We start from the raw sequence: 15,615 nt of genomic DNA, 5'->3' as shown, positions 1-15,615 counted from the left end.
AGCCCTCAGCCTCACGAATTGGATCACCAACTGCACAGACAACCTCGCTCCCCTCAGACGCCTCCCAAGACAGACCAACACCAAAAAACCTCTCTGGTTCACCGACACCCTTAAGGAATCAAAGAAAACCTGCCGCACCCTCGAGAAAGCATGGCGCAAGGACCACACCGCAGACAACATGACTGCCCTCAAGAACGCTACCCGCGAACACCACCAACTGATCCGCGCCGCCAAAAGAAATTTCTTCAAAGAAAGACTGGACAAAAACAGCCACAACAGCAGAGAACTCTTCAACATTGTCAAAGAGCTCTCCAACCCTAACGCCAACGCCAACGCAATCACACCCTCACAAGACCTCTGCAACTCCCTCGCCACCTTCTTCCATCGTAAGATCACCGACCTACACGACAGCTTCGGACACCAGACCCAGCCAACCACCACAGAACCTACAACCCCAGCCATCACCCTCAACGGCTGGACTCACATCAACACGGAAGAGACCAAAGCCACCATGAACTCCATCCACTCCGGTGCCCCCTCGGACCCCTGCCCACACTTCATCTTCAACAAAGCCGACGACATCATCGCCCAGCACCTCCAGACCATCATCAACAGCTCGTTTTCGTCTGCTACCTTCCCTGAGAGCTGGAAAGAACCTGAAGTCAACGCCCTACTGAAAAAACCTACGGCGGACCCAAGCGACCTGAAGAACTTCCGCCCCATCTCGCTCCTCCCATTCCCCGCCAAAGTCATAGAGAAGACCGTCAACAAGCAACTTACCAACTTCCTTGAAGACAACAGCCTACTCGACCCCTCTCAGTCCGGATTCCGAGCCAATCACAGCACAGAAACCGCCCTCATCTCAGTCACAGACGACATCAGAACCCTGATAGACAACGGAGAAACAGTCGCCCTCATCCTCCTCGACCTCGACACCGTCTGCCACCGAACCCTAATATCCTGCCTCCGCTCCACCGGGATCCAAGGACAGGCCCTGGACTGGATCACCTCCTTCCTCTCCAACCGCTCCCAAAGAGTCTACCTCCCACCTTTTCGCTGAGACCCCACCGAGATCATCTGCGGCGTCCCACAAGGCTCCTCGCTCAGCCCAACACTCTTCAATGTCTACATGAGCCCCCTCGCCGACATCGTACGCAAACACAGCATCATCATCACCTCCTACGCCGACGACACTCAACTGATACTTTCCCTCACCAAGGACCCCACCAGCGCCAAGACCAACCTGCAAGATGGAATGAAAGACGTCGCAGATTGGATGAAACTCAGCCGTCTGAAACTGAACTCAGACAAAACAGAAGTCCTCATCCTCGGAAACACCCCGACCGCCTGGGACGACTCCTGGTGGCCCACGGCCCTTGGCTCCGCACCGACCCCCTCAGACCACGCACGCAACCTCGGTTTCATCTTGGACCCACTTCTCATCATGACCAAACAAGTCAACGCCGTATCATCCTCCTGCTTCCTCACCCTCTGCAAGATCTTCCGTTGGATCCCCGCCGACACCAGAAAGACCGTGACCCACGCCCTCGTCACGAGCCGCCTGGACTACGGCAACACACTATACGCAGGAACCACCGCTAAACTCCAGAAACGTCTGCAACTAATTCAAAACGCCTCCGCCCGCCTCATCCTCAACATACCCCGCAACAGCCACATCTCCGCCCACCTGAGACACCTGCACTGGCTTCCCGTCAACAAAAGGATCACCTTCCGACTCCTCACCCACGCACACAAAGCCCTCCACAACAAGGGACCCGAACTCCTCAACCGCCGCCTCAGCTTCTACACTCCCACCCGTCCTCTTCGCTCCGCCAACCTCGCTCTCGCCGCCGTCCCTCGCATCCGCCGCACCACGGCGGGTGGGAGGTCCTTCTCCTACCTGGCGGCCAAGACATGGAACTCCCTCCCCACCATCCTCAGGACCACCCGGGACCACTCCGCTTTCCGGAGACTACTCAAGACCTGGCTCTTCGAGCAGCAGTAACCCCTTCCCCCTAGCGCCTTGAGACCCGCACGGGTGAGTAGCGCGCTTTATAAATATTTATGATTTGATTTGAAATACAATTGTATTTTGCAAGTTTGCGCCCCTTTTGCGTCAAAAAATGACGCAAATGCGGCGCTAAAAAAGTATAAATATGGGCCTTACTGCGGGCAAAAAACACATAGGGGAAAGACGGAGGAGGAAAACCGAAAAAGCGTCTTAATGAGAGACACCAGAAAGCTGCAAGAATGAGCTGAAGGGACAGGCAGGGACTGTAAATGGATTTAAGAGGCCCGAGATGGCTTCATGATTACGCTGCCTCAGTGTGCCGTGTTCGCCTAAGGCCCATATTTATACTTCTTTAGCGCTGCGTCAGCGTCATGTTTTGACGCAAGAGCGGCGCAAACTTCCAAAATACAATTGCATTTTGGAAGTTTGCGCCGCTTTTGCGTCAAAAAGCGGCGCAAATGCGGCACTAAAAAAGTATAAATATGGGGCTTAATTGCAGCAGCCGCGTGTTTAAGAGTAGGGTTGGACCACCAGCACGTTTTTATTTACAAATTAAGCACTGCAATCAGGGGAGGACACAATAGCGGGAGCTATTGCTCCGTGCTCACGCCTCCCACTGTGCTTAAAAAAAGGACTACAAGTCCTCCATTATCTTTGTGATAACCTGACAACGTCTTGTCAACCACGCATTTCCAGGTAATTTAATTTAAGAGACGCGCACTTTACTGCCAAAAGATGACAACGAGTCCTTCTTTAACTTAGATTTTTGCTGACTAGCAATGCCTCTTTACCAGCGGGGTTACCTTGCAATAGTTTAAACACGCAAGAGCGAGTCCTTCCTTGATCACGAGTCTCTTAGCAACCAACTGTGACAGCAACCAGCTGCATCGAAAACAGTCGTTTGAACCTTTCGGCTGATGTATCTTGTTTAATCTCTCTATTTTTTTAGCAGTTGACTACCATCTACTGGCCATTTTTAGGTATTACAATACTAGTTTATTCTGGGGATATTTTTTTACAGTGCTTTTCTTGTTAAAAAAAAAATGATTATCCATATTGACAAACGATCAGACTGTGCATTAACATATTTATTATGGAGCCTACTAATCCCCAAACCCTACCTATGGTAGACTTTGTGGGTGATTCCTTTAGCAAGTTTATAGAAGAAGAACTTAGGTCCTCAGTGAAGGAGGCTGTGGATGCCGCACTTGCTAAGAGGAAGAGAGATACCCTCCCAGAGGAGAATTATTATTCCTTTTTTAATGGGGAGACCCCATCTACCTCTGTCACCCAAAAGAGGTGTACAGCTACCCAAAGGAGGAAGTGCATTGAGAAGGCGCAAAAACACGCCTACCGTAATGGTAGTCAATGCGCAACAATAGTCTGGTGCGCGCAGCAGCACAAAAGAGGCCAGATTTACAGGGCACAGAGAAAAGTTGACCCTAGGGACATGAGTAGGAATTACCTTAATGGCACAGAAGAATTACAAAACATTATAACATTCCCGGTCGACTGTCTGGAGGATGATGTATTAGAATGGGACGAATATATTTTTGACCCACAAGAAAGCACTGATTTTTTAGAGAATTTAGATGATGATTTGGGACAGGTACCTCTAGAGAGATAAATGCCTTTTTGGGGGAGAAATGGTTAACCCTACCTTAATTAAACATCTGCGAAGCGTGGAATGGTGGCCTATGTTACACGTATCCAAATGTCTAAAACTACAGATTAGAAAATCCTTGGACAAAGATACCCATAATTTGTTGCGAGCCGAGTACCCTAGACCTTCTAAAGGTGACAAAACCTGTGCTACTGCATATCTAGACCCTAGATCTAGATCAAGTTTAGTAAAGATCCCAGAAAAGGAACTGAGAGATGCCTGAAACAATGTCAGGAGAAGTTCTAGATATGCTGGTTCCGTTGACATGCATTTTGGATATGCCAAAGAAGCTTGGAGAAAAAACAACAGTGTTGATATGGATCTTTTGAGAGGCTGGGCTCAGCGTGCCATTTGATGTTGTATTACACTAATGTGAGTTTGATTACAGAAAGAAGGAAAGCGGTTCTAAGGAGAATGAATCCAAACCTAGCTGATTTGTCTACCAGAGAGGATATGGGAGATCCAAAGGGTTTACTCTTCGAGGAAAGCTTTGTAAAGTCTCTTGTAAAGTATGTTTCCATTTTTACCACCTTTAGTAAGGTTCAAAACAATATGAGGAGAGTATTTGGCTCTAGGGCTGTTTCTGGAATGGTTGACAGGAGGGTACTGGCTGTCAGCCACTGCTCGCTCAGGTTCCAAAACTCTAATCAAAAAGTCAGAAGTTACTGTATCCACGGACTGGGTTACCACCCCAACACTAGCTTCTAACCTCGGAGAGGGAGAAATTCAAGATCCCACGGAATATCCAGAGCTCAGGTCACCAGATCTTAAGGTGAGAGCTATTTGTTTTTCCCATATAAAGGCTGAGATTCTTCACTGGGGAAAAATATTGGAGATGCTTGGGTTTCAGAGACTGGGTTCAGGATAGAATTCTGGAAAGTCACATTACAAATTAGGCAACCAAAGGAATTGGTTTTAAATTCAGAAAAGATGGGTCTGATAGACACAGAGGTGTCTCTGGTTTTGGAAATGTGGGCCTTAATTTAAATTACAGGTGTGGAAATGGAGATGAAGGGTTTTGTGAGTACAGTTTTTTTAGTAAAGAAGAAGGACAAAGGTTGGTGCCCCGTCATAAACTTGAGCGATTTGAACAAGTTTTTGATCTACAGGCACTTCAAGATGGAGGGAATCTATCTATTGAGAGATATTTTGCAGTCAAACAATTGGTTGGTGAAGTTAGGGCTAAAGGATGCATATTTCACAATACCTGTGGCAGAGCACAGCCAGAGATTACTACATTTTAAATGGAGGGGTGTTCTCTATCAATTTCTATGTCTTTCTTTCAGACTATCCTCAGCTCCATGATGTTTCACCAAAGTGATGCGTCCAGTGGTAGCCTACCTCAGAGAAAGGGGTGTATAGTTAATAATTTATTTCAAAGATATTTTACTGATGTCTCGAGATAGGTCAGAATTTTTGAAACATTTGTCATGGACAATCTTACTTCTGCAGAGCTTAGATTTTTTGATAAACAGAAGAATCGGTCACAGTCCCAACTCAGAGTGTAGAATTTCTGGGATTTCAGGTAGCTGCTGTATTATCCCAATTGTTTCTTCTGCACAAGAAGGTTACAAAGATAAGGAAGGAAATACAAACAGCATTATTAAAGGATGTATTAATTGTAAGGGACCTTACAAGGATTTTGGGACTACTGTCATTGTCATTTCAGGCCATCTTCCTTGGCTCATTACACTACGGAGACCTTCAGAGATTGAAAGCCTTGAGTGTGAGAAGAGGCTTATGGTATGGGGACTGCCTTTACCTGTCAGTGGATGCTCAGGAAGATTTGGAATGGTGTTTAAATTTTTTAGATGTGTGGAATGGCAAGGCCACCCTTGGAAATATTCCCAAACCCAGAATGGAGTTGGATGCAAGCAGCTTAGGTTAGGGTGCTGGACACTTTAGAAACTGGTGGAAGATGGTCCAGAGAGGAACAGTCACTCCAAATAAATTATCAGGAAATGTTGGCAGCTCTGAATGCATTGAAGAGTTTCAAAGATTTCCTAAGGAACCTTGTTACATTGATTCACTTTGACAATTTTACAGCAGTTTGCTATCTCAACAGTTTGGGCGGTTCAAAATCAAAGGTCCGGGCAGACCTGGCAAAGCAAATTTAGTATTTCTGTTGGCATCACAAGATTGTGTTGAGAGCACAATTTATTCCAGGTCGACAGAATGTAAGGGCAGAATGGAATTCCAGGTTCCTCAAGGATTTCAGTGATTGAAAATTATTGAATCCAGAGGTTTTCAGTCTAATTTGGGGTGCTATGGGGTCCAATTTAAGTTGATTTGTTTGTAAGCAGATTGACTTTTCAGGTACCCAGATATTTCAGCTAGATGCTGGATCCTCAGCCAGTAGTAGTAGATGCTTTTCTTCTAGATTGGGGAAGAAAATGAGGTTATGCCTTTCCCCCCTTCTCAATGATCCAAAGGGTTTTGATGAAAGTAAGGTCAATAGCTTGCAGCATTTTTCTGGTGACTCCTTTTTGGGAGGTACAGATTTGGTTCCCAGGTGTGATGGAGCTCACTGTAGCTATACCCCATTTGATTCCAATATCTTTGGGTCTTCTAGTGGCTTCAGAAGGAGAGGAGCAGCCTTTGGTTTCGGAAGGGAACATGGACCTTCTTGTTTGGAAGATTTCTGGGGTTCTAAGAGATATGCAGACATTTTAGGAGGAGCTAAAGAATTATTGGATTAATCAAGGGAGCCCCAGGAACAAGGAAGAGGTACAAGGGTGTCCGGAAGAATTGGTGTAGTTGGTGTATCGAGAGCGGTTCAAGCCATGGAAACTCCTGTAGCTGAGGTAACTAATTATTTAGCATATTTATACAATTCATCCCTCACAAGCAGAACTATTAATTATTATTGATAAGCTATTTCTTCTGGTCATCGTGTATTAGGTAATACTTTTGCAGTTGGAAGTGACACATTGATCAGAAGGGTACTGAAAGGTGTAAGATTGAGGAGACCTCCTAGAGCACATTATGAATCTGTATGCTGATATCAGCTTAATACTCAATCTTGTATTTCTTGGTCAGGTAATAATTTCCTTTCTCATACACAGATCTCTTTGAAATTAGCTACTTTGCTCTGTTTGATTTCTTTTTAGAAGGATTTCAGATGTAAAGGTATTGGAGATTTCAAACAGATTCTATTCTCCTGAGGAGGTACACTTTAATGTATGGAAAAGGACAAAAAATATTTCTGATTTGATATTTTAACTTTATTATTGTGAATGTGAGAAACTATGTGCAGTGAAATGCATGAGAGCCTATGAAGATGGAATATTAGAGTATAGACCACAGGGTGTAGATCAGTTGTTATTGTCTTATGTTATGCCGTCCAAAGCAGTTTTTACAGCTACTTTAGCTAGATGGGTGTGAATAGTTATGAGTGAAGGTGATGTGGATCTTTCAAGGTTTGTTGGCCACTCTTCCGGATTATATACAGTAGTCTTCGTGTCTGTTGAGGTTGGCTAGATCGTCCACATTTTTGCTGCAGTTTTTATAGTGACCAGTAGACGGCAGTGTAATATAGCAAACTGGTGTTGTTCAAACACAGCTTTGTTTTCTTAGTCAGTGGTTCCCAACCTTTTAAGTTCTGTGGACCCCCACTTTATCATTAATGGAACCTGGGGACCCCATTGAATCATTACTGGAACCTGGGGACCCCCCACTGAGTCATTACTGAAAGCTGGGGACCTAATCTGTTAATATTATTTAATTTTGTAAGCAGTCGGGAACCCCCTGAGGAGGCTTCATGGACCCCCAGGTGTCTCTGGACCACAGGTTGGGAACCACTGTCTTAGATGTAATGTTGCCTTTGGAGAAGGACACCTGACACATCTAGCAGTCCAAAACCAAAAAGATTCTGTGGGCAAGATAAGCACCGCAAGGGAGCAAGGCAACTGAGATTAACATGACAGCCACAACCTCCTGAGCAAGGATTGGCTCCTTGGAGCATTGGAGCAATGATGTCTTCAACAAACAGCTGCACCCATCTGTTGTGAGACCGCAAAAAATTGAATCCCTCTACAGGCTTACCGGCATGGGTGGGGAAGAGAGTAATTTTCTGCCACTATTTGGAAACCGGACACAGGGGGACCAGCTGGCTGCCATGTAATTGACATGGCACACTTCACACAGCCCCAGTGGGTTGACTGTTTGCAGCTCTAGCCAGGATTGGCGGCTTGCATTTGATGCTATTGGTTGGAGAACACTTGGAGTTAAGTCAGAGCTGGAAGTGGCCACAGGGCTTCACTAGGATTGGTACTCAAACAAAAATATACTAGATGAAGTCTTAGGGGCGATGCCTCTCCTATACATCATACCTATAGGTCTACAACTTGTTGTATATGATATCTTAGTGGCAGCTGTGCATGCTGTTGTATGAAAGGCGATTTCTCAGCTGACTCAAGTGGGCACTTCAAAAACTCAGAAGGGGGAACCTGAGGGTGTTAGCAGTCCATCACAAACCCACCCTGCACTTATCTGCTTAAACAGAAATGTGATGTTCCATTGTTTTTTCACATTGAGGATACAAAAACAAGAGGAAAATATTTCCTTTTTATTTGTGTTTTACAAATATCACCAGGAGTATTCTTTTTAGGATGTACGGATCCTCACCCAACTAGGTGGCATGCTTCATCATCGGGTCGTGCTCTATGCAGGGTGGTCGGTGTAAAACCCAGTGGGCCCCTCAGAAAAGAAGGCTCCTTGATTCAGATCTTTTCTTGCTCTGGTCCCAATAGGGCTGTGAAGAATGGTGGTGATAATGGGTCAAGGGTGTTGTGAGAAAATTAAGATTGTGTATAGATAGCCAGGGTGAACTGTTTTTATTCTTTGAAGGTAATCTATGGCAAGGTTAAAAACTGGTGGGGACCAATTGAACATCAGTTATTCTTTGGTCATTTGTGGACTTGTTTCATGCCTTCCTATCCATCTGGATCAAGTGGTGTTTCTTCAGGAAATTTATATATGACCAAGTGATCTTTTTAGGTAGCGTTATCTCTGGTGCTAAAGGTTATTTCAAATGTTTCAATGCTATATGTTTGAATGCGAAACCTCAGATAGTGTGTCCCAGATTTCGAGAACTCACATGCTCATAAATCGAACCTATAATTCAAATCAATATGCATGTGTACATAGACAAACACATATAATGCTCTGGCATTGCCATTTGACTATTCAGTCAGAACCAGTATACCAAAACCATACAGTAAAAAGCTCTGAGCACACTTTGCATACTCAGCACGCACTATATTGAGGGTACAGAAATATTTGAACTGCTTTTCTATCAGTACTTTTTATGGATATGAAGATCTACATCTTTCAGTACAAAACCTTTACTAGACATCATGATCTCACTTGCAGAATGGTCCAAAGGTGTTTTGTGGCATCAGGTAGCCTGATTATGGCCCAGTCCTAGGAAGAGAGCAGGACAGTGCCATCTCTTAGTAGATATGGCATTGTCCTATTCTCTCCCTCTCACACATAGCAGAGCAGCAACTTCAGATAATGCACTGCATTACCTGAGTTTTTAGTAAATCTACACTGTTGAATTCTGCCCTTTACAACATATTCAGCCAGATGTGGCACTTTAGAATGTCTCATCTACCCTGGCATCACTGACATTCCATATTAGCACAATGTTTTTTGCAAATCTAACTCCCAATTCAAATTACTTTTCATCGCCAGTTGAATAACATACTGAATAACAGAGCTGAACCTCTCAGTCCTTCCATTGTCATTTGGGTGATACACCAATGTAAACCTCCGTTACAACCCCAGCTCCTTCAGCCATGAATGTACCTTTCCTGACTTAACTTGCACACAATTATTGTTCTGTAATACAACTGGTGGGCCCTATAGATGTATTTAAAAACACCTTAAATGCACCACCATTGTCCATAATCTTCAATTCGGGCTACTTTAAGAAATGATCCAAGAGTACCACTACATATTTCAACACTACAAATCTCTAAATAGGTCCTTTTATCTTGATTGTGATGGTCTCCAAGCTACACATGAATTAACTATGTGGTGGCCTTGATAGTTTTAAACATTTATCAGTGTTTTCACATGTCCCATAGGCCCTGTTTTATACTTTTTGGTGCAAAACTGCACACCGCACTGTTCATTCTATTATCTCTTCTACTGTTAATTACTCCAACTCATCCCTGACAACTTGTCTCACTGTCATAGGAATATTACACACTTTGTGCACCTCAGGGGCAACATCTTGTGTAGATTCTTCCTTTAATTAATCACTGCAGTCACTTCTACTCATTTCTCCTCTTTATTTGCGTGCCGCATACAATGTGACAGGTCCTCTCCCATCCGTCACGGTCAACTGCCTCTGTTCATTCCCAGAGCACAAAAGAACACCACTCCGTCATAATTCTAGCATCAAGGCGAATGCCCCGACGCAGTACATTCCAACACAACACATCCCCCCTCCTTAATAATAATTTTTTTAAAAAGAAAGGAAAATAAATAAAAAATAATTTGTAAAAAGAATTATAAATAGTGAGAGAAACAACATGGAATAAAAACAGAACACTTATACACTTAATCTAATACAAAATCCCTTAACCACACTGGTAACTCTCTTCTTCTCCTAGTAGTGTTCAAAATCTGGTTATGTTCCAACACATGTGAATCTCGTCGTGACCCATGTTCACCCTGAACCTGTTCCCCTTCACCACCAAGACCTTTCATTTCGTCACCCCCACCTGCTCCTCCAGTTAATTCGTTACAAGAACCTTCAGACATGCCATTACCACCATCCCTTAGTGGCGTACTTGACACATTTGTCATATCATCATCCATACCAAAAAGATCACCCCCTTGTCATCCCAATTCTTCAAATTCTCACCCCTGTGCTCTTCTGAACACAAGGCAATTCGTTTCAAGTTCCAAACTTTCCCACTTTGCAACTTCACAGCATTGTGTAACACATCTTTTTCTTGTTCTGGCTCGAGATATTGGCTCTCACCTTTCATCACCTTGAAGGTTTTTTTAACCCTTACCCAGTCCCCAGCCTTAATGTGAGTTTCTTTCACACTATGGCCATCATTACAACCCTGGCAGTCGGTGTTAAAGCAGCGGTAATATGCCAACAGGCCGGAGGTAAAAAAAAATGGATCACAACCATGGCCGAAACCGCCATCACAGACAGCCACTTTAACACTCCGACCGCTACGGCGGTAGCAACAAACACCGCAGCGGTAACTGCCAACAGACAGGCAGAAGACAATGTACAGCCCACACTATTACAAGGCACCAATCCGCCAGCTTTTGCGGGGCGGTACCAACGCCATCAAAAGCACAGTGGAAACAGTACTTTGAACAGAAACCTTTCGACACCGAAGGAAGAACTAGGATGCCATGGAGCCCGAACTGCAGATCCTACCCATGTTGCTGTATCTACCTAGCACACAGGGGACGGGAGGAGGGAAAAGAGAGTGACACACACACACGCGACACGTGACAACCCCACCCACAACAACATACACACACATATCCAACAACATTACAGGTAAACCCGTCACCCCCTGGAAGAACGCAAGGACAAAACAAAATGAGTTTAACTAGTGTTATATTGGAACAATCAGATAGATCAAGAGAACAGCAAATAATCAGTATACACAAATATTTACATCAAGTACACAAGTCCGTACACTGTCCCATGAAATGTCCGTGGACCAGTGGTCCCAAAAAGCATGGGCAAAGCCCACACATGACACCTGCCTCAAAACGGAGAGAACACTGCAGGGGCATCAGATCGAAAAAAAAATAGGCACCTCAGGGGGAAGGGGAGGGGGGGTGAAGAACCAGAACCTTTTGGGCCTGGCGGCGCAGGGTACGCCTAAAATCTCCTTGGATTCACCTGCCTCAACTAACAGAGACACGGGACACTCTGTCAGGCGTAAAAGATCAGATTTTATTAGCTGCAGCTAGTACAGTTGTCCAAGAAGTACACAAGGTATGTTCTCAGGAGACTGCCACTTTACTTTGTGGCGCACAATCTTATATACCGTATAAAAACATTTATTAACTACATACACTCCCAGAACACATAGAAAGGAGCCAGTAAGAATGATGTAAAGATAGAACAGAGTCAATAGAAATGTCGGAAAACAAGACAGAACAAAGTATCAAGTGACTTAAGGTTGCCTCCCCTCCAGCTGTGTTTGTCACCCCTCCCTTGAACTAATTCATTAACCGATCCACAACGAAGTTGCATGTGGTGCGATAAGTTTGTGTGCGTTTGGAAAACAGTTGTGAAATGAGAGAATACTAGCAAAGGACAGCGAAGGCCAGACGATAAGATAAGATCGGCGGAGAATAGTGTGAGCCTACAGATAGTTGAAACAAGGATTAGAAAACCAGACAGGGATTAGTGTACTCGGTCAGACCTTAATACCAGCCTTGTAAAGATAGAGGCAGAAAGCTGTTTTGAACACCATGTTGCAGAATAAGCAGAAAAGGCAGAATGGACTTCGTTCGCTGTGCTGCCTGAGTGAAGGCAACATAAAATGGCGGCGGGCCACAAAATGACGGGTCGATACGATCGTATTAAAAATCGAATTTCCTCAGACCCTCCTTTTGCCAGAACTCAGGCAAGATACACAAACTCATGTTAATCTGAGTCGATGTCTATGGCCATGAGGTCATCAAGCTGTTGCTGTACCATCATTTTGATATTCTCTGTTCTTTGTGACTTGGGTTTGGGAATACATGCAGTAGTACATAGGTTGCAGACGGCAGGACCGCAGTGCATACAAAGGCAACAAGAGAATATAAAAGCTAAAATTACTCCAAAGAATGTCAATACCTTCCAACCCCATTTGGACAGTAATCCCCAAAACCACTCTGAAAAGGACCAATCTCCTTCGTCCTCATGAATCGACTCGGAGATTATGTGTAACTTAGAGATAGCTTGGTATACTGTCGGAGCGTCATTAGGTATGAAAATACAGCAACTTGATCCGATCAATTTGCATACTCCACCACGGTCCGCAAGAACAAAGTCTAAGGCAACACGGTTCTGCAAGGTCATAAGACGATCAGCCTGTAGTTCAGCTGTAATGTTACTTAAAGCTCCTACAGTGATGTCTATGGTGGTTTCTACGACACGAACCAATTGCCTTATATTTCTGCTGTTGGCCATTGGACCCCAGAAGGGAAGAAATCCTTTGAGGAAATCTCCTCCCTCTTGTCCTGCTGTGTCTTTCGAATCCACAATCCCTCTGCCATATCTATTTTTATGATGGTTCGCAGGAGCGGTGTATGTAGGGGGAAGAAGAAAGGCTATATAACAAGTACCAGAAAAATCAGCTGGCAACCATGTATAAGCCCTATCGTGGCAAACGAAGTATGTACCTTGAGATGGTACTAACGGCGGTGAATTCAGGGCTGAATAAACATATGTATGGGAACATAAACTTTCTCTTTGTCCGGTGTTTGGAGTTCTTCCATTTATTTGCAGACAGAAATTTCCTTGTTGGGGTATGACCCGTATCGGAGGAGATTTTCCTTGCTCAACCTTATCATTGAGGCTGGAAATGTAATTAGTTATGTTCCAATTGGTATATGCTTTTCTTTCATCTATGGAAGCTTCACTTTTTTCCATGATTTTAGCCATAGCTACCATTCCCTTTATCAATAAACTATGACTGAAATCTGAACCAACACTATGTGAACTGACAGGTTGTTTAATTTTGCTTTGATATGCATTATTGAAAATGACAAAATAAGCCCAAGCGGAACCTTCATAGGAGAATGGAAGAACTAAATATGGCATTCCTTTTTCTACCGTATGTGGTATGAGTCCACACACCCAACAGTCAGTTGTATTGATCACTAACTGATGTTGATGTAACAACTGGACGAAGGAATTGTTAAAGTATTCAGTTCTTCTAATGAGTTCATGCTGGGGAAGAGTGTGGAATAGGTGCGGAGAGATAGTAGAAGGAGATGTAGAGGTAGGAGAAGAGACAACTTTTTGCTGCAGAGTAATAATGATCCAGTTTACAGATGCCAAAAGAATACACGACAATATAATGACGCATAGAGCAATACTACAATGACTACATATTTCTTTACAATTATTCTGTACATTTTTACTTTCTCTTTTATTTAATGTAGCCTCCATCTTTCTAAGTGGATGCTCACGGCAATCTTCCTCAATCACTGTAGTCACGATTATCTACCGTCCTATGACACTGTGAGGTCCTGCAGGCCTATTGCCACTTACTCAGGTCGTGACTAAGACTCCTACCGTGACCCTGCAACCGGGATAGAGTACTACATAGGAGAGAAAGTTACAAGTTCTTTGGTCTTGGTCTCAAATTATAGCGTTCCTGTCCAGAGGCAGTCTGGTTTTGAAACAATGTTCCTGGATTTGTCGTCTTTAAGCGTCGATGCGATGGTATTGCTTCTTGAAGGATGTCGTCGTCCTCTTTCTCAGAAAGTGTTCCAATTAGACGCGCATCACTGAATGGTACAAATTGCGGAACTTTCTCACTTTCAGAGTCACTGATGCCTCTACGGACCCATTGATCGAAAGGCAAAGGCAAAGGCACTTTCTTGCAGTGCACGGCATGCACCCAGTTTTTCTTTCCTTCGACTTTAACTGCTGTTCTTGTGGTCAAAAGAACCAGGCGTGGCTCTCTCCATCTGGGCTCCAAATTTCTCTGTCGTTGGAAATTTTTCGTGCAGACCCAGTCACCTGGTCGGATGGAATGACCTGGGTCTGTGGAAGCCTCTGGTAGAGCACTCTGAACCTGTTGATGAAGAACACGCAATTTAGTTGTAAGGTCATGCAAGTAGTCAATCAACATCGGGTATGGCAAGTCTGAGTATTTCTTAGGGCGAGGAACTCCCCATACATTAGCTGGGCGACCAAATATCACTTTGTAAGGGCTAAGCCCCAAACGAGAGTGTACTGCTGTTCTGATGGACAGAAGAGCCAATGGTAAAGCATCAGGCCAATTAAGTCCTGTGCTAGCTTGCACCTTAGCAATTTTGAGCTTCAAGGTTCCATTGTAGCATTCTACTAAACCAGCCGACTGTGGGTGATTCGCCGCGTGGAACTTCTGTTTTATGCCAAGACCTGCACAAACTTTTTGCATGACTTGACCCACAAATTCGCTCCCATTGTCACTCCAGACAATGCGCGGCAAACCAAACCTAGGGAAGAATTCTTTCAAAAGTATTTTGGCAGTTGATAAAGCAGTATTGTCCTTCAGAGGGTAGGCTTCTACCCATCTAGAAAAAGCACATACTACCACCAGAACATATTTGAGGTTGTTGCATCGTTCCATGTGAATATAATCGATCTGCAACACCTCAAATGGATATGTTGGAGGAGCAAAATGACCTGCTGGAGTTGGGGTTCCCTTTCCCGGATTGTACATCAAGCAAACAATACAATGTTTTACTACATTATTTGCACACTTTGGGATCCCCTCATTTTGCCACACTGGAGCCAGAAGCCTACATATTCCTTTTGCACTTAGGTGAGCTGGACCATGTGCCATAGTAACTACAGGTAGTACATAAGCATCTGGTAACAGCCAACGTTGATGTTCTGATAATTCAACCCAACATCCCATCTCATCTAACATTCCTGTACTTTCCTTCCACTTTCTCAACTCATTCTCCGTAGCCTCTCCTTGAATTGATTTCACAGTCTCTACTGTATCTTCACACATTCCCTTTTCTCTTACGCAGTTTGCGGGACCTGCAACATACATTCGACTTGTGTTGTCTCTGGCTGTCTTTTTCGCTACCTCATCTGCAAATGCATTTCCTCGACCAACATCGTCCACAATCTTTTTGTGTGCACTACACTTCACGATCGCTATCTGAGTAGGCATTGTAAGTGACTCAAGAAGTTCAGTCACTAATTGACCATGTTGTATCTTAGTACCAT

This window comes from Pleurodeles waltl, chromosome 11 (assembly GCF_031143425.1).
Source record: "Pleurodeles waltl isolate 20211129_DDA chromosome 11, aPleWal1.hap1.20221129, whole genome shotgun sequence".
Taxonomy (NCBI): domain Eukaryota; kingdom Metazoa; phylum Chordata; class Amphibia; order Caudata; family Salamandridae; genus Pleurodeles; species Pleurodeles waltl.
The sequence above is the reverse complement of the archived record's forward strand: the minus strand, read 5'-3'. Positions refer to the sequence as shown.